The sequence below is a fragment of the Oncorhynchus gorbuscha genome, linkage group LG10 (assembly GCF_021184085.1).
Source record: "Oncorhynchus gorbuscha isolate QuinsamMale2020 ecotype Even-year linkage group LG10, OgorEven_v1.0, whole genome shotgun sequence".
Classification (NCBI taxonomy): domain Eukaryota; kingdom Metazoa; phylum Chordata; class Actinopteri; order Salmoniformes; family Salmonidae; genus Oncorhynchus; species Oncorhynchus gorbuscha.
Genome location: NC_060182.1, coordinates 31,148,677 through 31,173,760, shown reverse-complemented (window position 1 = coordinate 31,173,760; position 25,084 = coordinate 31,148,677). Strand labels below are relative to the sequence as shown.

General features: G+C 46.6%; 1 pseudogene; it reads left to right on the top strand.

The window, feature by feature from the left end:
* The first annotated feature begins 229 nt into the window (after window positions 1–229).
* LOC124046868 lies at window positions 230–24,041 on the top strand (annotated as a pseudogene).
* Window positions 24,042–25,084: the final 1,043 nt, after the last annotated feature.

The window sequence follows — 25,084 nt, the reverse complement described above, 5'->3', positions numbered from 1 at the left end:
AAGTTGAATGGAGAAAAAAAAGTACAGCGAGGGAAAAATAAAATATAAAACGGTAATTAAAGTAAAAACCGTAAATTTGGCACGTAGCAAAGAATAGTTTGCAACAAACCGCACAGCTGCACGTAAGTCAAGTGACCGGAAACAACGATGAAAGTAAGGAATCTGTTTACATGGTTGCAGAACTTAATGGTAGTCTACACCAGCTGTATGGAAACTGAAGTGCTTTGAAATGAAATTTTACACGTTATTTCTCATATCTTCCAATTGTTAATGCAGGTAAGGTCTATTGATTTTTCATAAGTGGATTGCTGGAATTTAGTCTTGCTGAGAATTACTAATTGATCTATCACCTCACAGGTAAATCTTCCCACTCTCTGTGGGGGTTAGCAACACATGTACTTGGAGAGTTTCCTGAATTCTGTGTTTTGTGGATGCTGGATGATGTTCAGGTGGGATACTATGATTCCAAGTCCTGTAGATTTATCTCTAGGACAGATGGGAACATAGATGAAGAGTATTCAAGAACAGTTCAGGGTGCGTCTTGGGACGTGTACCTCAGTATGAGGAAGTGGTCGTCCCTCTTACAGCACCGCTTTAACTCCACAACAGGTGAGCAAACTGTAATAAACATTTTTGTTCAGTTTCTGACAAGCCGGGGCCATAATGGTTCCCCTAAATGGACAGTAATATTGTGGCGTTCAATAAATGGACAAAGGGGCACACAAAGAATATTAGATAAAGATTAGATGCATGCTGTACATAGGCCACAGAATGAGGAAGTAACAGGAAAATAGGGAATGCATATCTCTAAATATACTGTGACCATAAATATGGGGAGAACGGGTAAGTTTATTTTTTTTCCTTTAACTAGGCAAGTCAGTTAGTGTCAAATGAGCCACCCCCATTATCTAAAATCTAGATAACTACGGTGTCAGAATGAAATATATTGGTTTACATGGATGACTAAGATGAAATATATTGGTTTACATGGATGACCAAGATCCAGAAGTATGTATGTATATATTTAAGTGTGTGTATATATGTGTATATATATATATATATATGTGAATACTATAATTCCCTTACCAAAGTGATTGTAAATGTAATAAATGGCTCAATACCACTCTCTGCTTAATGATATATAAGCTGGGCAGAACGATCTGGAAGAAAAAGAAACGCACACCTATTAAGACGAGGTGCTGGCTTGCAGAGTAGAAAACTTGAAAATAAAAGAGAGCTGCACACTCTAGGAGCTCAGATGCAAAAAAAAAAATGTAATTACCAACGTTTCGACAGCCAAGCTGTCTTCATCAGGGTATAATCACAAACACTGCGGGATGACTCGTTTATATAGTGTCAAAAGACACAGGTGTCTGTAATCATGGCCAAGAGTGGCCTAATATCATTGGTTAATTCTCAAACATTAAAATGTCATACAAAGAACATACAAACAACAAATGGATATCATACGATCATAGATTAATTTAACTACACAAGTTTACAAACAATTACAATGACAAAGTCACAATAATCACAAGAATGCTTCAGATCAAAGTCTACTTTGAGACCGAAGGGAGCAAGGGTCTTTAAATTAAAGATCCAGGCAGCCTCTCGTTTTAACAATAAATTATCAAGGTCACCCCCTCTCCTAGGGAGGGTGACATGTTCGATGCCAATATAACGCAGAGACGAAATTGAGTGGCCTGCTTCCAAGAAGTGGGCCGCAACTGGATAAGTAAAGTTTTTACACCTAATGGTGCTACGATGCTCTGAGATACGTACTTTTAATTCGCGCTTTGTTTTACCTACATCATTTTTACCACAAGGACAAGTTAAGTTTCCATCCAGTAGGGGCGCAAATAGACGTTGTTCAGGAATATCTTGGGGTGGTAAAATCAGTGTACCAATTGGTCTCTGATATTTCTGCCCCGCGAGAATACGACCAAGGGAAGGTCCGAAAACACATTACCGAGACTAATCATCAGATTTTAAGATGTGCCAATGTTTGTGAACAATTCCCTTAATTTGTTCAGAGCCCTTTAAAAATCGGGTAGTTAGAACGCAAGAATGGTCTTTTTGCGAGACTGACCTTGAAAAAGGTCTCGTTTTTTGTCTCGTTTTGTTTTGAATTTTCTCAATGGCAATATTAATCTGATCATTCTTGTAGCCCCTCTCCTTGAACTTTCTTTGCGTCTCAGCCATATTTCTGTCGAAATCGGAATGTTTTTTGCTAATTCTTTTGATTCGACAGAATTGGCTGTAAAGTGTGCTGCTCTCTTCTATTTTCAAATATAAGATGGACAGCCCATGTTTTTAAAAACTTTTTTTGTCACTATTACCTAAAGTATTGGTTCTTTGCTTTTAAATTATTACAGGAATATTTGTTCATCAGAGACTTATTGGTTGTGAATTGGTGGACAATGAAAAACAAGGCCAACTCATGATAAAGGAAGCGTTCAATGGAATTGATGGAGGTGTTCTGAACTTCAACAAACTGCAGTACAATTCCCATCCTAAGTGGCCAGAACTTGAGTGTAAATCAACAAAGGACACATTACGTTCAAATGGGTCTTGACATGGTTTATCTCCCTATTTGCATTAAATCATTAAAGGACTACCTGAAGAAAGTGTTATGCGGGTGAGTGAGGACCCAAAAGCGACTTAACAGAAACAGAGTTTATTCAAGTCCAAACAGAAAACGACAAATCCTGAATCCTTAACAGGAAATGTCCAAACAGGGAATAACAGAAATCCTCTAGTCTGTAGAGGGGAATAACAGGAGAAGCGGCCACAGACTGCAGGTCGCTTCGGGTAGGCGCAGGCCGTAGCTGACAGAGACACCTGCTCACACGCAGCATCTGATGAAGGCAAAAACACGACAGGACGGAACAAGTACACAGCGAACAGCAAACATCAAACAAGGATCCGACAAGGACAGAAGCAGAAACAGAGAGAGAAATAGGGACTTAATCAGAGGGCAAAATAGGGGACAGGTGTGAAAGAGTAAACGAGGTAGTTAGGAGAATGAGGAACAGCTGGGAGCAGGAACGAAACGAGAGAGAGGGATAGAGAGAGGGAAAGAAACCTAATAAGACCAGCAGGGGGAAACGAATAGAAGAGAAAGCACAGGGACAAGACATGACAATATATGACAAAACATGACAGAAAGAGGAGGAACTCGTCATGAGAAAAGGTAGGCTTTGTGCACTATAAAAATAGTAATGCCAATGCATGAACAATAGAACCAAATATTGTTATGCCATTATTATACCATGTGTAAAAAGCATCAGGAATACAACCTAAGCAAATCTACAGTTGATCCATTGATACACATTTCCTCCTCAGTGCGTCCTAGAGTAAGACTCATTTCAAAAGAAAGCACAGATACTGCAGGGGCCAAGATCACCTGCCTGGCCTTTGGTTTCTACCCCCGCCACATCAACCTCACCCTGCTGAGAGACGGCCAACCTGTGGTAGAGCATGAGCTCAAAGGGGGGCAATTGCTACCGAAGGAGACTGGACGTACCAGCTGAGAAAGAGTCTGACAATCACTGTCCAGGAGCTGAGAGAGAGACCCAACTACACCTGCACTGCCAATCACATCAGTATGGACAACAAGCTGGATGTCAGTTGGGGTAAGACTAGGAGCCAAGGGATGCTCTGAGATACAGTATCATCAGATTATGTGCTTTTTAGCAACCATCATGGTCCACCTCTGTTAGAGGTTACACATTACAAAGTTGTTGCAATAAATATTAGTAATGTAATACTGTCATGTATACATCATTTTTTACAATTTAATGTAATGATAATATTGTGTTTGTATTCATTGACAGTTCCTGATACTGGCCCAGATAGCGCCTCTATCATTCCAGTAGTCCTGGTAATGGCAGTCGTGTTAATTCTGATTGGGATCCTTGTTGTTTTTGGCATGTGGCAGTGGAAACACGCAGGTGGGTTGGGGTTAGAAGAAGAGAATGGTGGTTACAGATGCAGAAAGTGTTTGGATGCTGATAACTAATTGATTGAATAAGGCTGCCCTCTTCAGGTGGAGAATGATCTTACATGGACATATCATCCATGGATTGATGAGGCATTGAAAAACTGTATGTTTGAAAGAGATGGTGCAAAAGGAGTGGCTAATACGTCTGGCTGCACATCTGACTTACTGCAAATTAAGAAATAATTGAACTGAATTCAACAAAAAGAAGAAAAAATTGTATTATGAAGTCAGATCAATGATGTAAAGAATTACGGATTTTTTTAAAAATTTAAAATAAAATTATAGGCAGACAGACAAATTCAACTTCATCTTTCATTGAATCAGATGGCTTATTCATCACTAAACCATTTGATTTTACCAATAATATTAATGATTACTTCATTGGCAAAGTGGGCAAATTTAGGTAGAAAATGCCAACGACGAACAGTGAGACATCTTATTCATGCATAAAAAAACTAAGAACGGTGCAGTTTCTTGGCAATTTCTCGCATGGAATAGCCTTCATTTCTCAGAACAAGAAAAGACTGACGAGTTTCAGAAGGAAGTTCTTTGTTTCAGGCCATTTTGAGCCTGTAATCGAACCCACAAATGCTGATGCTCCAGATACTCAACTAGTCTAAAGAAGTCCATTTTTATTGCTTCTTTATAATCAGGACAACAGTTTTCAGCTGTGCTAACATAATTGCAAAATGGTTTTCTAATGATCAATTAGCCTTTTAAATGTATAAACTTGGATAAGCTAACACAACGTGCCATTGGAACACATGAGTGATGCTTGCTCATAATGGGCCTCTGTACGCCTATCTAGATATTCTATAAAAAATAATCTGTTTCCAGCTACAATAGTCATTTACAACATTAACAATGTATTTCTGATCATTTTGATATTATTTTAATGGACTAAAAAAAATGTGCTTTTCTTTTTTTAAAACATACTTTTAAAATGTATTATTTTTCTCCCCAATTTCGTGGTATCCAATTGTTAGTAGCTACTATCTTGTCTCATCGCTACAACTCCCGTACGGGCTCGGGAGAGACGAAGGTCGAAAGTCAGGTGTCCTCTGAAATACGACCCAACAAGCCAGCCGCACCAATATGCCGGAGGAAACACCGTGCACCTGGCAACCTTGGTTAGCGTGCACTGCGCTTGGCCCGCCACAGGAGTCGCTGGTGCGCGATGAGAGAAGAATATCCCTACCGGCCAAACCCTCCCTAACCCGGACGACGGTAGGCTAATTGTGCGTCGCCCCACGGACCCCCCGGTCGCGGCCGGTTGCGACAGAGCCTGGGCGCGAACCCAGAGTCTCAGGTGGCACAGCTGCACTGCAAACCACTGCGAACAAGGACATTTCTAAGTGACCCCAAACTTTTGAATGGTAGTGTACGTGTCAGCAACCACAGCTAATGAAGTCACTGAAACTCTTAACAAGGAGTTGCAGAAAGTTTTAGAATGGGTGGCCAGTAATAAACTGGTCCTGAACATCTCTAAAAGTAAGAGCATTGTATTTGGTACAAATCATACTCTAGACCTCAGCTGAATCTGGCTGTTGAACATGCTGAGGAGACTAAATAACTTGGTGTTACCTTGGATTGTAAATGGTCATGGTCAAAACATATAGATTCAAGGGTTGTAAAGATAGGGAGAGGTCCGTCCATAATAAAGAGATGCTCTGCTTTTCTGACACCACACTCCAAAAAGCAAGTCCTGCAGGCTCTAGTTTTGTCTTATCCTGATTATTGTCCAATCATGTGGTCAAGTGGTGCAAAGAAAGACCAAGTTAAGCTGCAGCTGGCCCAGAACAGAGCGGCACGTCCATTGTAAACAGAGGGCTAAAATAAATACTATGCAAACTCTTGGCTAAGAGTTGAGGAGAGACTGACTGCGTCACTTCTTATTTTTATAAGAAACATTCATGTGTTGAACATTCCAAATGGTTTGCATAGTCAACTTAAACACAGCTCTGACACACACACATTTACCCCACCAAACAAGCCACCAGGGTTCTTTTCATAGTCTCCAAATCCAGAACAAATTCAAGAAAGCGTACAGTATTATATAGAACCATTTTTGCATGGAACTGTCATGCTGGTGAAAGAGGACCCAAAAGCGACTTGGCGAAAACAGAGTCTTTAATCCAGTAAAGTAAATACAATCAAAAAACACAACTTTCACTCGAAATGACGAGGACAAACTGGAGACTCGATCTTGAACAGCAGGTGAACAACAGGTTGCCTCGGGAAGGCACTTGAACCAGACAGACTCAGACACCTGCTCACCACGCAGCATCTGAGGAAAACACGACACGACAGGGCGATACACAAACACAGCACGGTGAATTCTAGACAAGGAACCGACAGGGCAGAAACGAATAACAAGAGAGAAATAGGGACTCTAATCAGGGAAAAGGATCGGGAACAGGTGTGGGAAGACTAAATGATGATTAGGGAATAGGAACAGCTGGGAGCAGGAACGGAACGATAGAGAGAAGAGAGAGCGAGAGAGTGAGAGAGGGAGGGGGAGAGAGAGGGATAGAAAGAGGGAAAGAACCTAATAAGACCAGCAGAGGGAAACGAATAGAATGGGGAGCACAGGGACAAGACATGATAATAAATGACAAAACATGACAGTACCCCCACTCACCGGCGCCTCCTGGCGCACTCGAGGAGGAATCCTGGCGGCAACGGAGGAAATCATCAATGAGTGAACGGTCCAGCACGTCCCGAGACGGAACCCAACTCCTCTCCTCAGGACCGTAACCCTCCCAATCCACTAAGTATTGGTGACCCCGTCCCGAGAACGCATGTCCATGATCTTATGTACCTTGTAAATAGGTGCGCTCTCGACAAGGACGGGAGGGGGGAGGGAAGACGAACGGGAGTGCGAAGAAAGGGCTTGACACAGGAGACATGGAAGACAGGATGGACGCGACGAAGATGTCGCGGAAGAAGCAGTCGCACAGCGACAGGATTGACGACCTGGGAGACACGGAACGGACCAATGAACCGCGGAGTCAACTTACGAGAAGCTGTCGTAAGAGGAAGGTTGCGAGTGGAAAGCCACACTCTCTGGCCGCAACAATACCTTGGACTCTTAATCCTGCGTTTATTGGCGGCTCTCACAGTCTGTGCCCTGTAACGGCAAAGTGCAGACCTCACCCTCCTCCAGGTGCGCTCACAACGTTGGACAAACGCTTGAGCGGAGGGAACGCTGGACTCGGCAAGCTGGGATGAGAACAGAGGAGGCTGGTAACCCAGACTACTCTGAAACGGAGATAACCCGGTAGCAGACGAAGGAAGCGACTGTGAGCGTATTCTACCCATGGGAGCTGTTCTGCCCAAGACGCAGGGTTTCTGAAAGAAAGGCTGCGTAGTATGCGACCAATCGTCTGATTGGCCCTCTCTGCTTGACCGTTAGACTGGGGATGAAACCCGGAAGAGAGACTGACGGACGCACCAATCAAACGACAGAACTCCCTCCAAAACTGTGACGTGAATTGCGGACCTCTGTCTGAAACGGCGTCTAACGGGAGGCCATGAATTCTGAATACATTCTCGATAATGATTTGTGCCGTCTCCTTAGCGGAAGGAAGTTTAGCGAGGGAATGAAATGTGCCGCCTTAGAGAACCTATCGACAACCGTAAGAATCACAGTCTTCCCCGCAGACAAAGGCAGACCGGTAATGAAGTCTAGGGCGATGTGAGACCATGGTCGAGAAGGAATGGGAGCGGTCTGAGACGACCGGCAGGAGGAGAGTTACCCGACTTAGTCTGCGCGCAGTCCGAACAAGCAGCCACGAAACGGCGCGTGTCACGCTCCTGAGTCGGCCACCAAAAGCGCTGGCGAATAGACGCAAGAGTGCCTCGAACACCGGGATGACCAGCTAACTTGGCAGAGTGAGCCCACTGAAGAACAGCCAGACGAGTGGAAACAGGAACGAAAAGGAGGTTACTAGGACAAGCGCGGGCGACGCAGTGTGCGTGAGTGCTTGCTTAACCTGTCTTTCAATTCCCCAGACTGTTAACCCGACAACACGCCCATAAGGAAGAATCCCCTCGGGATCAGTAGAAGCCACAGAAGAACTAAACAGACGGGATAAGGCATCAGGCTTGGTGTTCTTGCTACCCGGACGGTAAGAAATCACAAACTCGAAACGAGCGAAAAACAACGCCCAACGAGCTTGACGGGCATTAAGTCGTTTGGCAGAACGGATGTACTCAAGGTTCTTATGGTCTGTCCAAACGACAAAAGGAACGGTCGCCCCCTCCAACCACTGTCGCCATTCGCCTAGGGCTAAGCGGATGGCGAGCAGTTCACGGTTACCCACATCATAGTTGCGCTCAGATGGCGACAGGCGATGAGAAAAATAAGCGCAAGGATGAACCTTATCGTCAGACTGGAAGCGCTGGGATAGAATGGCTCCCACGCCTACCTCTGAAGCGTCAACCTCGACAATGAATTGTCTAGTGACGTCAGGAGTAACGAGGATAGGAGCGGACGTAAAACGTTCTTTTAGAAGATCAAAAGCTCCCTGGGCGGAACCGGACCACTTAAAACACGTCTTGACAGAAGTAAGAGCTGTGAGAGGGGCAGCAACTTGACCGAAATTACGAATGAAACGCCGATAGAAATTAGCGAAACCTAAAAAGCGCTGCAACTCGACACGTGACCTTGGAACGGGCCAATCACTGACAGCTTGGACCTTAGCGGAATCCATCTGAATGCCTTCAGCGGAAATAACGGAACCGAGAAAAGTAACGGAGGAGACATGAAAAGAACACTTCTCAGCCTTTACTTAGAGACAATTCTCTAAAAGGCGCTGTAGAACACGTCGAACGTGCTGAACATGAATCTCGAGTGACGGAGAAAAAATCAGGATATCGTCAAGATAGACAAAAACAAAGATGTTCAGCATGTCTCTCAGAACATCATTAACTAATGCCTGAAAAACAGCTGGCGCATTGGCGAGACCGAACGGCAGAACCCGGTACTCAAAATGCCCTAACGGAGTGTTAAACGCCGTTTTCCACTCGTCCCCCTCTCTGATGCGCACGAGATGGTAAGCGTTACGAAGGTCCAACTTAGTAAAGCACCTGGCTCCCTGCAGAATCTCGAAGGCTGATGACATAAGGGGGAAGCGGATAACGATTCTTAACCGTTATGTCATTCAGCCTCGATAATCCACGCAGGGGCGCAGAGTACCGTCCTTCTTCTTAACAAAAAGAACCCCGCCCCGGCCGGAGAGGAAGAAGGCACTATGGTACCGGCGTCAAGAGACACAGACAAATAATCCTCGAGAGCCTTACGTTCGGGAGCCGACAGAGAGTATAGTCTACCCCGAGGAGGAGTGGTCCCCGGAAGGAGATCAATACTACAATCATACGACCGGTGAGGAGGAAGGGAGTTGGCTCGGGACCGACTGAAGACCGTGCGCAGATCATGATATTCCTCCGGCACTCCTGTCAAATCGCCAGGTTCCTCCTGAGAAGTAGGGACAGAAGAAACGGGAGGGATGGCAGACATTAAACACTTCACATGACAAGAAACGTTCCAGGATAGGATAGAATTACTAGACCAATTAATAGAAGGATTATGACATACTAGCCAGGGATGACCCAAAACAACAGGTGTAAACGGTGAACGGAAAATCAAAAAAGAAATAGTCTCACTGTGGTTACCAGATACTGTGAGGGTTAAAGGTAGTGTCTCAAATCTGATACTGGGAAGATGACTACCATCTAAGGCGAACATGGGCGTAGGCTTCTCTAACTCTCTGAAAGGAATGTCATGTTTCCGAACCCATGCTTCGTCCATGAAACAACCCTCAGCCCCAGAGTCTATCAAGGCACTACATGTAGCACCCGAACCGGTCCAGCGTAGATGGACCGACAAAGTAGTACAGGATTTTGATGGAGAGACTTGAGTAGTTGCGCTCACCTGTAGCCCTCCGCTTACAGATGAGCTCTGGCTTTTACTGGACATGAATTAACAAAATGTCCAGCAACTCCGCAATAGAGACACAGGCGGTTGGTGATCCTCCGTTCCCTCTCCTTAGTCGAGATGCGAATCCCTCCCAGCTGCATGGGCTCAGTCTCTGAGCCAGAGGAGGGAGATGGTTGCGATGCGGAGCAGGGAAACACCGTTGATGCGAGCTCTCTTCCACGAGCCCGGTGACGAAGATCTACCCGTCGTTCTATGCGGATGGCGAGAGCAATCAAAGAGTCCACATCTGAAGGAACCTCCCGGGAGAGAATCTCATCCTTAACCACTGCGTGAGTCCCTCCAGAAAACGAGCGAGCAGCGCCGGCTCGTTCCACTCACTAGAGGCAGCAAGAGTGCGAAACTCAATAGAATAATCCGTTATGGACCGTTCACCTTGGCATAAGGAAGCCAGGGCCCTAGAAGCCTCCCTACCAAAAACTGAACGGTCAAAAACCCGAATCATCTCCTCTTTAAAGTTCTGGAACTTGTTAGAGCAATCAGCCCTTGCCTCCCAGATAGCTGTGCCCCATTCTCGAGCCCGGCCAGTAAGGAGTGAAATGACGTAAGCAACCCGAGCTCTCTCTCTAGAGTATGTGTTGGGTTGGAGAGAGAACACAATCTCACACTGCGTGAGAAAGGAGCGGCACTCAGTGGGCTGCCCGGAGTAGCAAGGTGGGTTATTAACCCTAGGTTCTGGAGGCTCGGCAGGCCAGGAAGTAACAGGTGGCACGAGACGTAGATTCTGGAACTGTCCAGAGAGGTCGGAAACCTGAGCGGCCAGGTTCTCCACGGCATGGCGAGCAGCAGACAATTCCTGCTCGTGTCTGCCGAGCATGGCTCCTTGGATCTCGACGGCAGTGTAACGAGCGTCTGAAGTCGCTGGGTCCATTCCTTGGTCGGTTCCTTCTGTCATGCTGGTGAAAGAGGACCCAAAAGCGACTTGGCGAAACAGAGTCTTTAATCCAGTAAAGTAAATACAATCAAAAAACACAACTTTCACTCGAAATGACGAGGACAAACTGGAGACTCGATCTTGAACAGCAGGTGAACAACAGGTTGCCTCGGGAAGGCACTTGAACCAGACAGACTCAGACACCTGCTCACCACGCAGCATCTGAGGAAAACACGACACGACAGGGCGATACACAAACACAGCACGGTAAATTCTAGACAAGGAACCGACAGGGCAGAAACGAATAACAAGGAGAGAAATAGGGACTCTAATCAGGGAAAAGGATCGGGAACAGGTGTGGGAAGACTAAATGATGATTAGGGGAATAGGAACAGCTGGGAGCAGGAACGGAACGATAGAGAGAAGAGAGAGCGAGAGAGTGAGAGAGGGAGGGGGAGAGAGAGGGATAGAAAGAGGGAAAGAACCTAATAAGACCAGCAGAGGGAAACGAATAGAATGGGGAGCACAGGGACAAGACATGATAATAAATGACAAAACATGACAGTACCCCCCACTCACCGAGCGCCTCCTGGCGCACTCGAGGAGGAATCCTGGCGGCAACGGAGGAAATCATCAATGAGTGAACGGTCCAGCACGTCCCGAGACGGAACCCAACTCCTCTCCTCAGGACCGTAACCCTCCCAATCCACTAAGTATTGGTGACCCCGTCCCCGAGAACGCATGTCCATGATCTTATGTACCTTGTAAATAGGTGCGCTCTCGACAAGGACGGGAGGGGGGAGGGAAGACGAACGGGAGTGCGAAGAAAGGGCTTGACACAGGAGACATGGAAGACAGGATGGACGCGACGAAGATGTCGCGGAAGAAGCAGTCGCACAGCGACAGGATTGACGACCTGGGAGACACGGAACGGACCAATGAACCGCGGAGTCAACTTACGAGAAGCTGTCGTAAGAGGAAGGTTGCGAGTGGAAAGCCACACTCTCTGGCCGCAACAATACCTTGGACTCTTAATCCTGCGTTTATTGGCGGCTCTCACAGTCTGTGCCCTGTAACGGCAAAGTGCAGACCTCACCCTCCTCCAGGTGCGCTCACAACGTTGGACAAACGCTTGAGCGGAGGGAACGCTGGACTCGGCAAGCTGGGATGAGAACAGAGGAGGCTGGTAACCCAGACTACTCTGAAACGGAGATAACCCGGTAGCAGACGAAGGAAGCGAATTGTGAGCGTATTCTACCCATGGGAGCTGTTCTGCCCAAGACGCAGGGTTTCTGAAAGAAAGGCTGCGTAGTATGCGACCAATCGTCTGATTGGCCCTCTCTGCTTGACCGTTAGACTGGGGATGAAACCCGGAAGAGAGACTGACGGACGCACCAATCAAACGACAGAACTCCCTCCAAAACTGTGACGTGAATTGCGGACCTCTGTCTGAAACGGCGTCTAACGGGAGGCCATGAATTCTGAATACATTCTCGATAATGATTTGTGCCGTCTCCTTAGCGGAAGGAAGTTTAGCGAGGGGAATGAAATGTGCCGCCTTAGAGAACCTATCGACAACCGTAAGAATCACAGTCTTCCCCGCAGACAAAGGCAGACCGGTAATGAAGTCTAGGGCGATGTGAGACCATGGTCGAGAAGGAATGGGGAGCGGTCTGAGACGACCGGCAGGAGGAGAGTTACCCGACTTAGTCTGCGCGCAGTCCGAACAAGCAGCCACGAAACGGCGCGTGTCACGCTCCTGAGTCGGCCACCAAAAGCGCTGGCGAATAGACGCAAGAGTGCCTCGAACACCGGGATGACCAGCTAACTTGGCAGAGTGAGCCCACTGAAGAACAGCCAGACGAGTGGAAACAGGAACGAAAGGAGGTTACTAGGACAAGCGCGGCGACGCAGTGTGCGTGAGTGCTTGCTTAACCTGTCTTTCAATTCCCCAGACTGTTAACCCGACAACACGCCCATAAGGAAGAATCCCCTCGGGATCAGTAGAAGCCACAGAAGAACTAAACAGACGGGATAAGGCATCAGGCTTGGTGTTCTTGCTACCCGGACGGTAAGAAATCACAAACTCGAAACGAGCGAAAAACAACGCCCAACGAGCTTGACGGGCATTAAGTCGTTTGGCAGAACGGATGTACTCAAGGTTCTTATGGTCTGTCCAAACGACAAAAGGAACGGTCGCCCCCTCCAACCACTGTCGCCATTCGCCTAGGGCTAAGCGGATGGCGAGCAGTTCACGGTTACCCACATCATAGTTGCGCTCAGATGGCGACAGGCGATGAGAAAATAAGCGCAAGGATGAACCTTATCGTCAGACTGGAAGCGCTGGGATAGAATGGCTCCCACGCCTACCTCTGAAGCGTCAACCTCGACAATGAATTGTCTAGTGACGTCAGGAGTAACGAGGATAGGAGCGGACGTAAAACGTTCTTTTAGAAGATCAAAAGCTCCCTGGGCGGAACCGGACCACTTAAAACACGTCTTGACAGAAGTAAGAGCTGTGAGAGGGGCAGCAACTTGACCGAAATTACGAATGAAACGCCGATAGAAATTAGCGAAACCTAAAAAGCGCTGCAACTCGACACGTGACCTTGGAACGGGCCAATCACTGACAGCTTGGACCTTAGCGGAATCCATCTGAATGCCTTCAGCGGAAATAACGGAACCGAGAAAAGTAACGGAGGAGACATGAAAAGAACACTTCTCAGCCTTTACTTAGAGACAATTCTCTAAAAGGCGCTGTAGAACACGTCGAACGTGCTGAACATGAATCTCGAGTGACGGAGAAAAAATCAGGATATCGTCAAGATAGACAAAAACAAAGATGTTCAGCATGTCTCTCAGAACATCATTAACTAATGCCTGAAAAACAGCTGGCGCATTGGCGAGACCGAACGGCAGAACCCGGTACTCAAAATGCCCTAACGGAGTGTTAAACGCCGTTTTCCACTCGTCCCCCTCTCTGATGCGCACGAGATGGTAAGCGTTACGAAGGTCCAACTTAGTAAAGCACCTGGCTCCCTGCAGAATCTCGAAGGCTGATGACATAAGGGGAAGCGGATAACGATTCTTAACCGTTATGTCATTCAGCCCTCGATAATCCACGCAGGGGCGCAGAGTACCGTCCTTCTTCTTAACAAAAGAACCCCGCCCCGGCCGGAGAGGAAGAAGGCACTATGGTACCGGCGTCAAGAGACACAGACAAATAATCCTCGAGAGCCTTACGTTCGGGAGCCGACAGAGAGTATAGTCTACCCCGAGGAGGAGTGGTCCCCGGAAGGAGATCAATACTACAATCATACGACCGGTGAGGAGGAAGGGGAGTTGGCTCGGGACCGACTGAAGACCGTGCGCAGATCATGATATTCCTCCGGCACTCCTGTCAAATCGCCAGGTTCCTCCTGAGAAGTAGGGACAGAAGAAACGGGAGGGATGGCAGACATTAAACACTTCACATGACAAGAAACGTTCCAGGATAGGATAGAATTACTAGACCAATTAATAGAAGGATTATGACATACTAGCCAGGGATGACCCAAAACAACAGGTGTAAACGGTGAACGGAAAATCAAAAAAGAAATAGTCTCACTGTGGTTACCAGATACTGTGAGGGTTAAAGGTAGTGTCTCAAATCTGATACTGGGAAGATGACTACCATCTAAGGCGAACATGGGCGTAGGCTTCTCTAACTCTCTGAAAGGAATGTCATGTTTCCGAACCCATGCTTCGTCCATGAAACAACCCTCAGCCCCAGAGTCTATCAAGGCACTACATGTAGCACCCGAACCGGTCCAGCGTAGATGGACCGACAAAGTAGTACAGGATTTTGATGGAGAGACTTGAGTAGTTGCGCTCACCTGTAGCCCTCCGCTTACAGATGAGCTCTGGCTTTACTGGACATGAATTAACAAAATGTCCAGCAACTCCGCAATAGAGACACAGGCGGTTGGTGATCCTCCGTTCCCTCTCCTTAGTCGAGATGCGAATCCCTCCCAGCTGCATGGGCTCAGTCTCTGAGCCAGAGGAGGGAGATGGTTGCGATGCGGAGCAGGGAAACACCGTTGATGCGAGCTCTCTTCCACGAGCCCGGTGACGAAGATCTACCCGTCGTTCTATGCGGATGGCGAGAGCAATCAAAGAGTCCACATCTGAAGGAACCTCCCGGGAGAGAATCTCATCCTTAACCACTGCGTGGAGTCCCTCCAGAAAACGAGCGAGCAGCGCCGGCTCGTTCCACTCACTAGAGGCAGCAAGAGTGCGAAACTCAATAGAATAATCCGTTATGGACCGTTCACCTTGGCATAAGGAAGCCAGGGCCCTAGAAGCCTCCCTACCAAAAACTGAACGGTCAAAAACCCGAATCATCTCCTCTTTAAAGTTCTGGAACTTGTTAGAGCAATCAGCCCTTGCCTCCCAGATAGCTGTGCCCCATTCTCGAGCCCGGCCAGTAAGGAGTGAAATGACGTAAGCAACCCGAGCTCTCTCTCTAGAGTATGTGTTGGGTTGGAGAGAGAACACAATCTCACACTGCGTGAGAAAGGAGCGGCACTCAGTGGGCTGCCCGGAGTAGCAAGGTGGGTTATTAACCCTAGGTTCTGGAGGCTCGGCAGGCCAGGAAGTAACAGGTGGCACGAGACGTAGATTCTGGAACTGTCCAGAGAGGTCGGAAACCTGAGCGGCCAGGTTCTCCACGGCATGGCGAGCAGCAGACAATTCCTGCTCGTGTCTGCCGAGCATGGCTCCTTGGATCTCGACGGCAGTGTAACGAGCGTCTGAAGTCGCTGGGTCCATTCCTTGGTCGGTTCCTTCTGTCATGCTGGTGAAAGAGGACCCAAAAGCGACTTGGCGAAAACAGAGTCTTTAATCCAGTAAAGTAAATACAATCAAAAAACACAACTTTCACTCGAAATGACGAGGACAAACTGGAGACTCGATCTTGAACAGCAGGTGAACAACAGGTTGCCTCGGGAAGGCACTTGAACCAGACAGACTCAGACACCTGCTCACCACGCAGCATCTGAGGAAAACACGACACGACAGGGCGATACACAAACACAGCACGGTAAATTCTAGACAAGGAACCGACAGGGCAGAAACGAATAACAAGGAGAGAAATAGGGACTCTAATCAGGGAAAAGGATCGGGAACAGGTGTGGGAAGACTAAATGATGATTAGGGGAATAGGAACAGCTGGGAGCAGGAACGGAACGATAGAGAGAAGAGAGAGCGAGAGAGTGAGAGAGGGAGGGGGAGAGAGAGGGATAGAAAGAGGGAAAGAACCTAATAAGACCAGCAGAGGGAAACGAATAGAATGGGGAGCACAGGGACAAGACATGATAATAAATGACAAAACATGACAGTACCCCCACTCACCGAGCGCCTCCTGGCGCACTCGAGGAGGAATCCTGGCGGCAACGGAGGAAATCATCAATGAGTGAACGGTCCAGCACGTCCCGAGACGGAACCCAACTCCTCTCCTCAGGACCGTAACCCTCCCAATCCACTAAGTATTGGTGACCCCGTCCCCGAGAACGCATGTCCATGATCTTATGTACCTTGTAAATAGGTGCGCTCTCGACAAGGACGGGAGGGGGGAGGGAAGACGAACGGGAGTGCGAAGAAAGGGCTTGACACAGGAGACATGGAAGACAGGATGGACGCGACGAAGATGTCGCGGAAGAAGCAGTCGCACAGCGACAGGATTGACGACCTGGGAGACACGGAACGGACCAATGAACCGCGGAGTCAACTTACGAGAAGCTGTCGTAAGAGGAAGGTTGCGAGTGGAAAGCCACACTCTCTGGCCGCAACAATACCTTGGACTCTTAATCCTGCGTTTATTGGCGGCTCTCACAGTCTGTGCCCTGTAACGGCAAAGTGCAGACCTCACCCTCCTCCAGGTGCGCTCACAACGTTGGACAAACGCTTGAGCGGAGGGAACGCTGGACTCGGCAAGCTGGGATGAGAACAGAGGAGGCTGGTAACCCAGACTACTCTGAAACGGAGATAACCCGGTAGCAGACGAAGGAAGCGAATTGTGAGCGTATTCTACCCATGGGAGCTGTTCTGCCCAAGACGCAGGGTTTCTGAAAGAAAGGCTGCGTAGTATGCGACCAATCGTCTGATTGGCCCTCTCTGCTTGACCGTTAGACTGGGGATGAAACCCGGAAGAGAGACTGACGGACGCACCAATCAAACGACAGAACTCCTCCAAAACTGTGACGTGAATTGCGGACCTCTGTCTGAAACGGCGTCTAACGGGAGGCCATGAATTCTGAATACATTCTCGATAATGATTTGTGCCGTCTCCTTAGCGGAAGGAAGTTTAGCGAGGGAATGAAATGTGCCGCCTTAGAGAACCTATCGACAACCGTAAGAATCACAGTCTTCCCCGCAGACAAAGGCAGACCGGTAATGAAGTCTAGGGCGATGTGAGACCATGGTCGAGAAGGAATGGGGAGCGGTCTGAGACGACCGGCAGGAGGAGAGTTACCCGACTTAGTCTGCGCGCAGTCCGAACAAGCAGCCACGAAACGGCGCGTGTCACGCTCCTGAGTCGGCCACCAAAAGCGCTGGCGAATAGACGCAAGAGTGCCTCGAACACCGGGATGACCAGCTAACTTGGCAGAGTGAGCCCACTGAAGAACAGCCAGACGAGTGGAAACAGGAACGAAAAGGAGGTTACTAGGACAAGCGCGCGGCGACGCAGTGTGCGTGAGTGCTTGCTTAACCTGTCTTTCAATTCCCCAGACTGTTAACCCGACAACACGCCCATAAGGAAGAATCCCCTCGGGATCAGTAGAAGCCACAGAAGAACTAAACAGACGGGATAAGGCATCAGGCTTGGTGTTCTTGCTACCCGGACGGTAAGAAATCACAAACTCGAAACGAGCGAAAAACAACGCCCAACGAGCTTGACGGGCATTAAGTCGTTTGGCAGAACGGATGTACTCAAGGTTCTTATGGTCTGTCCAAACGACAAAAGGAACGGTCGCCCCCTCCAACCACTGTCGCCATTCGCCTAGGGCTAAGCGGATGGCGAGCAGTTCACGGTTACCCACATCATAGTTGCGCTCAGATGGCGACAGGCGATGAGAAAAATAAGCGCAAGGATGAACCTTATCGTCAGACTGGAAGCGCTGGGATAGAATGGCTCCCACGCCTACCTCTGAAGCGTCAACCTCGACAATGAATTGTCTAGTGACGTCAGGAGTAACGAGGATAGGAGCGGACGTAAACGTTCTTTTAGAAGATCAAAAGCTCCCTGGGCGGAACCGGACCACTTAAAACACGTCTTGACAGAAGTAAGAGCTGTGAGAGGGGCAGCAACTTGACCGAAATTACGAATGAAACGCCGATAGAAATTAGCGAAACCTAAAAAGCGCTGCAACTCGACACGTGACCTTGGAACGGGCCAATCACTGACAGCTTGGACCTTAGCGGAATCCATCTGAATGCCTTCAGCGGAAATAACGGAACCGAGAAAAGTAACGGAGGAGACATGAAAAGAACACTTCTCAGCCTTTACTTAGAGACAATTCTCTAAAAGGCGCTGTAGAACACGTCGAACGTGCTGAACATGAATCTCGAGTGACGGAGAAAAAATCAGGATATCGTCAAGATAGACAAAAACAAAGATGTTCAGCATGTCTCTCAGAACATCATTAACTAATGCCTGAAAAACAGCTGGCGCATTGGCGAGACCGAACGGCAGAACCCGGTACTCAAAATGCCCTAACGGAGTGTTAAACGCCGTTTTCCACTCGTCCCCCTCTCTGATGCGCACGAGATGGTAAGCGTTACGAAGGTCCAACTTAGTAAAGCACCTGGCTCCCTGCAGAATCTCGAAGGCTGATGACATAAGGGGAAGCGGATAACGATTCTTAACCGTTATGTCATTCAGCCCTCGATAATCCACGCAGGGGCGCAGAGTACCGTCCTTCTTCTTAACAAAAAGAACCCCGCCCCGGCCGGAGAGGAAGAAGGCACTATGGTACCGGCGTCAAGAGACACAGACAAATAATCCTCGAGAGCCTTACGTTCGGGAGCCGACAGAGAGTATAGTCTACCCCGAGGAGGAGTGGTCCCCGGAAGGAGATCAATACTACAATCATACGACCGGTGAGGAGGAAGGGAGTTGGCTCGGGACCGACTGAAGACCGTGCGCAGATCATGATATTCCTCCGGCACTCCTGTCAAATCGCCAGGTTCCTCCTGAGAAGTAGGGACAGAAGAAACGGGAGGGATGGCAGACATTAAACACTTCACATGACAAGAAACGTTCCAGGATAGGATAGAATTACTAGACCAATTAATAGAAGGATTATGACATACTAGCCAGGGATGACCCAAAACAACAGGTGTAAACGGTGAACGGAAAATCAAAAAAGAAATAGTCTCACTGTGGTTACCAGATACTGTGAGGGTTAAAGGTAGTGTCTCAAATCTGATACTGGGAAGATGACTACCATCTAAGGCGAACATGGGCGTAGGCTTCTCTAACTCTCTGAAAGGAATGTCATGTTTCCGAACCCATGCTTCGTCCATGAAACAACCCTCAGCCCCAGAGTCTATCAAGGCACTACATGTAGCACCCGAACCGGTCCAGCGTAGATGGACCGACAAAGTAGTACAGGATTTTGATGGAGAGACTTGAGTAGTTGCGCTCACCTGTAGCCCTCCGCTTACAGATGAGCTCTGGCTTTACTGGACATGAATTAACAAAATGTCCAGCAACTCCGCAATAGAGACACAGGCGGTTGGTGATCCTCCGTTCCCTCTCCTTAGTCGAGATGCGAATCCCTCCCAGCTGCATGGGCTCAGTCTCTGAGCCAGAGGAGGGAGATGGTTGCGATGCGGAGCAGGGAAACACCGTTGATGCGAGCTCTCTTCCACGAGCCCGGTGACGAAGATCTACCCGTCGTTCTATGCGGATGGCGAGAGCAATCAAAGAGTCCACATCTGAAGGAACCTCCCGGGAGAGAATCTCATCCTTAACCACTGCGTGGAGTCCCTCCAGAAAACGAGCGAGCAGCGCCGGCTCGTTCCACTCACTAGAGGCAGCAAGAGTGCGAAACTCAATAGAATAATCCGTTATGGACCGTTCACCTTGGCATAAGGAAGCCAGGGCCCTAGAAGCCTCCCTACCAAAAACTGAACGGTCAAAAACCCGAATCATCTCCTCTTTAAAGTTCTGGAACTTGTTAGAGCAATCAGCCCTTGCCTCCCAGATAGCTGTGCCCCATTCTCGAGCCCGGCCAGTAAGGAGTGAAATGACGTAAGCAACCCGAGCTCTCTCTCTAGAGTATGTGTTGGGTTGGAGAGAGAACACAATCTCACACTGCGTGAGAAAGGAGCGGCACTCAGTGGGCTGCCCGGAGTAGCAAGGTGGGTTATTAACCCTAGGTTCTGGAGGCTCGGCAGGCCAGGAAGTAACAGGTGGCACGAGACGTAGATTCTGGAACTGTCCAGAGAGGTCGGAAACCTGAGCGGCCAGGTTCTCCACGGCATGGCGAGCAGCAGACAATTCCTGCTCGTGTCTGCCGAGCATGGCTCCTTGGATCTCGACGGCAGTGTAACGAGCGTCTGAAGTCGCTGGGTCCATTCCTTGGTCGGTTCCTTCTGTCATGCTGGTGAAAGAGGACCCAAAAGCGACTTGGCGAAAACAGAGTCTTTAATCCAGTAAAGTAAATACAATCAAAAAAACACAACTTTCACTCGAAATGACGAGGACAAACTGGAGACTCGATCTTGAACAGCAGGTGAACAACAGGTTGCCTCGGGAAGGCACTTGAACCAGACAGACTCAGACACCTGCTCACCACGCAGCATCTGAGGAAAACACGACACGACAGGGCGATACACAAACACAGCACGGTAAATTCTAGACAAGGAACCGACAGGGCAGAAACGAATAACAAGGAGAGAAATAGGGACTCTAATCAGGGAAAAGGATCGGGAACAGGTGTGGGAAGACTAAATGATGATTAGGGGAATAGGAACAGCTGGGAGCAGGAACGGAACGATAGAGAGAAGAGAGAGCGAGAGAGTGAGAGAGGGAGGGGGAGAGAGAGGGATAGAAAGAGGGAAAGAACCTAATAAGACCAGCAGAGGGAAACGAATAGAATGGGGAGCACAGGGACAAGACATGATAATAAATGACAAAACATGACAGGAACTCCCTTCCATCTCATATTGCACAAATGAACCGCAAACCCGGTTTCAAAAACATAAAGCAACACCACACAGTACAAAGCCTCTCCCCTATTTAACCTAGATATTTTGTGTGTATGTGTTGATATGTAGGCTACGTGTGCTGTTTTTAAATGTATGGAGTTCTGTCCTTGAGCTGTTCTTGTCTATTAATGTTTCATGTTTTGTGTGGACCCCAGGAAGAGTAGCTGCTGTTGCTTTCACAACAGCTAATGGGGATTATAATCAAAATCCTTTACAGGATGATTATCTTTTCATGTTTAGCATCTTTATCAACAATGTATCATTTGTGGGCAATATGACATGTCCCATTGGTGATCTACCTGTGTCAATGTGTTTTTCTAGGCGTTCCTACATTTTCTGGACATATATACTCTGCTGCCAAAGTTACTGGTAAGTATGTTAAAACATGTTTTTACTTTGTCTCTATACCATATCATTAAGGCTCGTACTCAATCATTCCTGTCCAATATTACTCATCATATTGTGTTAACCATTCTCTTCCAGAGACAGAACAGAGCAACTCCTCTTTAGAGACAGAACCAACAGATTCCTTATACTACTGTACTCATAACATCTCTGCTGAAGATGAAAGGAATTGGATGATGGTCACCTATTTCAAAAGTAAAATGAACAAATCCATAACTAATCCTCAAGCAAGCTTTTCATTCCAGCAATGTTCCAGAGTAACTCACTAATATGGTTAATGGTACAAGGGATAGCTTAAACTGTGATTGATTTCATCAACATACAAGTCTTTTAATTTTTTTAATTTGACCTTTACATTTTTTATATATATATATATACAATTTCATAAGACAAATCAAATACAATGTTAAACAATAAGTCCATCCATTGTATTGCACCATGAACTTTTAATGATTGCTACAGTCCTCATTTAAGTCTGATATCTGGAACTGTAGCCTATAAGCTGTAGTGTATTGCCAGTCTTGCCGTGTCTGCCTATTATTGAAAAATGACCACAATGGAAATAAGTCCAATGAAAAAATAATCTATAATTGTATTGTGTTCGATTTGATACCGTAAATGTCAATAATAGTAAATGTACTGGCTGTATAATATGTGTTTCTTAAATTGTCAAATAAATCAATCCATGCTTATTCATCTGAAATGGTTCAGAATAATCTATAATTGATGGAGGTGCAAGTTGACAATAAGGCTCAACACCCCATCCAATTTGAATCACTATATTCTCTCGCTGAGTATGTGGCAGAAGGTAGTGTGGCAGAAGGTAGTGTATCACTGACCTAAGTATCCTAAAACCACCAAGGAGGATTAAGCCACCACTAATTTATAGGGATTATGCCTGTGTTATTTTGGTTAATCGTTGACCTGAAAATAGGACAAGAGAAGGACTGTACTACACAACTGCTCATGCCACTCCAAAAGGTTTATCTACTAGTTATATGCCCATAGATAAAAGTAATTACTGAGAATGTGTTGCTCTCCTCTCTCTGACAGAGGGTGTATGGTTAATGATTTCCCATCAGCCCTCCTCTCTCCAGAACAGCATTCCTGCTATTCTCCAAGCAGCTGTGTGGAAATACATGCTATTCTGGAACAGTAGAGTGCACCATGTGCACACAAGACCTGTGTCATTAACACACCTCAAATAAGTCTCATTTTATTCATTCATGTACATAACATATTTTATTGTATATATATATATATAATATGTTTTCTGTTCCTATTACCTTATTTGTTAGTGTGTTTAACATTATTCATGTTGATAAACAAATTATCGGCCTTATAGTGTGCAGTAAGTACACTCCACAACTTAGTAGCCTACATGAGGGTGTCTGCTCGTCAAATCAGGTGGTTTCAGAACTAGGAATACATAGCTCTGAAATCTAAACACAGAGGCACAAGTCGTCACTCTAGTTAATTAGTGACTGACTGAGCCCAATGTCAACATGGCTAACAATGCCATACCAATATTTCCCAAAGCTTACTCTCTGTTTCCCATCGCTTTAGAAAGGACTCTTGCAAAACACTTGACCCATGAACTTGTATTTGCACCACGAGCTTTGTCTTGATGCTGTATGCATGTGTTAATACTTGAAGGTAAGTGGAAATTCAGGTCCACAATGCCAAGACAAGCATTGATTTATGATTTTCATTAGTAACAGGGAACAGGTATGCAAGCTACTGTATTCCTCATACCAGCCTCATTCCAGGGGCTTTTATTCTTAGACTGAACAAGGTCATTAACTACCCGTGTTTATACCATGGCATTGTTGAATACACCTTTCTGATTGGCTAGAAGGGCATTCTATAGCGTGCATTATTTCCCTTTATAAACGTGGTGGTTCGAGCCCTGAATGCTGATTGACTGAAAGCCGTGGTATATCAGACCGCATACCAACGGGTATGACAAATAATTTATTTTTACTAGTCTAATTATGTTGGTAACCAGTTTATAATAGCAATAAGGCACCTCCGGGATTTGTGGTATATGGCCAATATACCACGGCAAAGGGCTGTATCCAGGCACTCCGCGTTTTGTTGTGCTTAAGAACAGTCATATATTGGCCATATACCACACCTGTCCGGGGTGTGTACATTTGCACAGTAGAATTCAATGGCAATATTTCATTTTTACATGTTTTGTTTGAGCTGCTTTTGAAATCAAAAGTCGGATTAAAAACACTTTGTATTTTTAATTCGATTTTCATAATGGCAAACTAGGACTGATAGTTCGGTTAGCTAAACTAGCACATCTGTTTGTTTGGTTACCACAGCAACTACTGTAGCTGTCTCGTAAACTTGCTAGCTACTTCAGTGGATGTTGAACACATTTCTACCGCAAGTGAACACATTTCTGACGGAAAATGTATTAAATTATAACCATTGTATAAAATGGATAATCAACTCTGGTCCCTATGTGTTTTCCAGAAAATAATGCAATTCTGTAGAAGGTCAGTTCTGCTCGGTCATGGAACAATGGAACACACCTCACACGCTGTTCATTATTTTACATAGAACTCATGATAATGCCTGAGAAGCCGGCGTTTGGAGGATATTCTGCAAAGGGTTGGTCAAAACAAGCATTGTGATTGATTGAGTTGGGTTCTAAATCATTTAAATAATAAAGATTTGGCAAGGGTAAGCCGATGATGCAAACATTGTAGAGTGGCCTTTTATTGTCCCCAGCAGAAGGTGCACCTGTGTAATGATTATACTATCTAATCAGCTTCATGATATGCCACATTTTTCAAGTGGATGGATTATTTTAGCAAAGCAGAATTGCTCACTAACAGGGATGTAAACAAATTTGTGCACAACATTTTGTGTGTATGGAACATTTCTGGGAACTTTTATTTCAGCTCGTGGAACATGGGATCAACACTTTACATGTTGCATTTATATGAGTCGTGTCTCTGGCAATTTAACCAATAGAATGAACTGACATCTTTTCTCAGCCAGTTGAAAGCATGAATCAGCATCATTTTTATGGATATATACAAATAAATGTCAATAGCAAAACAGGTCAAACGACATGAAATACCGCTAGTTTGCTGTCTTACCAGCTTCAGTTTGAAGTGTATGCATTAGCTGTGTAGTTGGCTACCTCCTCTGAACCGTGTCCTGATGAGAGAGCACATTTTCTTTGCCAGTCGATCATTAGCATCATTAGCTCATTGTTATATATGTATCCAAAACACTGCCAGAGATGCGACCCAGTTGTTTTGTTCTGTATCTATGGATGCGACCCCAGCCGTTTTGTTCGGTATCTATGGATGCGACCCCAGCCGTTTTGTTCGGTATCTATGGATGCGACCCCAGCCGTTTTGTTCGGTATCTATGGATGCGACCCCAGCCGTTTTGTTCGGTATCTATGGATGCGACCCAGTTGTTTTGTTCGGTATCTATGGATGCATTTACATTACATTACATTTAAGTCATTTAGCAGACGCTCTTATCCAGAGCGACTTACAAATTGGTGCATTCACCTTAT